Below are 2,365 nucleotides of genomic sequence, written 5' to 3' on the forward strand. Positions count from 1 at the left end.
GCTAGCAATTTGATCTTTTTTTTTTTTCTTTCTTAAAGCCTTTACTTTGAGACATGATGGAATAAGTGACAGGTACACATGGAGAAGACATGATCACAGTTAAAACTGAAGACAATCGGGGATCCCTGGGTGGCGCAGTGGTTTGGCGCCTGCCTTTGGCCCAGGGCGCAATCCTGGAGACCCGGGATCAAATCCCACGTCGGGCTTCCGGTGCATGGAGCCTGCTTCTCCCTCTGCCTGTGTCTCTGCCTCTCTCTCTCTGTGACTATCATAAATAAATAAAAATTAAAAAAAAAAACTGAAGACAATCTAATCAGAAAGCTTTAATGCCTGTCAGCTAACATTGAAAGCTAAAGGTCTGAGTGTGACATGCTGCAGGGCTGAAAGGAATGGTATTTAGTATTCCTCTCCTTCTCTCCTTCTTCTTCACCCTCTCCTTCAACAGAATCCACACCAACCTCTTCATAATCCTTCTCCAGGGCAGCCATGTCCTCACGGGCCTCAGAAAACTCTCCTTCCTCCATGCCCTCACCCACATACCAGTGAACAAAGGCACGCTTGGCATACATCAGGTCAAACTTGTGGTCCAGGCGAGCCCAGGCCTCAGCAATAGCTGTGGTGTTGCTCAGCATGCACACAGCTCGCTGTACTTTGGCCAGGTCTCCACCGGGTACCACAGTGGGAGGCTGGTAGTTAATGCCCACTTTGAAGCCAGTGGGGCACCAGTCCACAAACTGGATGCTGTGCTTGGTCTTGATGGTGGCAATGGCAGCATTGACATCTTTGGGAACCACATCACCACGGTACAACAGGCAGCAAGCCATGTATTTACCATGGCGAGGGTCACATTTCACCATCTGGTTGGCTGGCTCAAGGCATGCATTGGTGATCTCTGCTACAGAAAGCTGTTCATGGTAGGCTTTCTCAGCAGAGATGACAGGGGCATATGTGGCCAGAGGGAAGTGGATGCGGGGATAGGGCACCAGGTTGGTCTGGAACTCCGTCAGATCCACATTCAGGGCTCCATCAAATCTGAGAGAAGCTGTGATGGAGGACACAATCTGGCTAATAAGGCGGTTAAGGTTAGTGTAGGTTGGGCGCTCAATATCGAGGTTTCTACGACAGATGTCATAGATGGCCTCGTTGTCTACCATGAAGGCACAATCAGAGTGCTCCAGGGTGGTGTGGGTGGTGAGGATGGAGTTGTAGGGCTCTACTACAGCTGTGGACACCTGGGGGGCAGGGTAGATGGAGAACTCTAGCTTGGACTTCTTGCCATAATCGACAGAGAGACGTTCCATCAGCAGGGAGGTGAACCCAGAACCGGTTCCCCCTCCAAAGCTGTGGAAAACCAAGAAGCCCTGAAGACCCGTGCACTGGTCGGTCAGCCAGTTTCCGAATTCGGTCCAAGACAAGGTCAATGATCTCCTTGCCAATGGTGTAGTGCCCTCGGGCATAGTTATTGGCAGCATCTTCCTTGCCTGTGATGAGCTGCTCAGGGTGGAAGAGCTGGCGGTAGGTGCCAGTGCGAACTTCATCAATGACTGTGCTCCAGGTCTACAAACACTGCCCTGGGCACATGCTTGCCAGCGCCCGTCTCACTGAAGAAGGTGTTGAAGGAGTCATCTCCTCCCCCAATGGTCTTGTCACTTGGCATCTGGCCATCGGGCTGAATGCCGTGTTCCAGGCAATAGAGCTCCCAGCAGGCATTGCCGATCTGGACACCTGCCTGGCCAATGTGGATCGAGATACACTCACGCATGGTGGCTGCGGGGTAGCAGGCGCAGGCGACAGGAGCAGACACCGGGTGCCGGTTACCGTCCCCGACAAGCTAAGAGTCGAGGTAAGTAACGCACTCTGATCAACTTTTTTAAAGATTTTATTTATTTATTCATGAGAGACAGAGAGAGAGAGAGAGAGGCAGAGACACAGGCAGAGGGAGAAGCAGGCTCCACGCAGGGAGCCCAATGCGGGACTCGATCCTGGGACTCCGGGATCATGTCCTGGGCTGAAGGCAGTGCTAAACTGCTGAGCCACCCAGGGACCCCCAAATTTGATCAACATTTTTAAAAATTTACATTATTATGAGTTAGCAAATAGTTTGTCTAAAAAATCCCTGGCATTTGTTATTTTTATTTCCTTCTGGTCACACAAGTAATAATGTTTACTTTTTAAACATGGAGATTGGGATGCCTGAGTGGCTCAGTGGCTGAGCGTCTCCCTTCGGCTCAGGGTGTGATCCCGGGGTCCTGGGATCGAGTTCTGCATTGCACTCCCTGCATGGAGCCTGCTTCTCCCTCTGCCTATGTCTCTGCCTCTCTCTCTCTTTGTCTGTGTCTCTCGTGAATAAATAAATAAAATCTTT

General features: G+C 50.9%; 1 pseudogene; it reads right to left on the bottom strand.

The window, feature by feature from the left end:
* Positions 1-850: 850 nt before the first annotated feature.
* On the bottom strand, positions 851-1,842 carry LOC129499484 (tubulin alpha-1C chain-like; annotated as a pseudogene).
* Positions 1,843-2,365: the final 523 nt, after the last annotated feature.

The sequence above is a fragment of the Nyctereutes procyonoides genome, unplaced genomic scaffold, assembly GCF_905146905.1.
Source record: "Nyctereutes procyonoides isolate TBG_1078 unplaced genomic scaffold, NYPRO_anot_genome, whole genome shotgun sequence".
Taxonomy (NCBI): domain Eukaryota; kingdom Metazoa; phylum Chordata; class Mammalia; order Carnivora; family Canidae; genus Nyctereutes; species Nyctereutes procyonoides.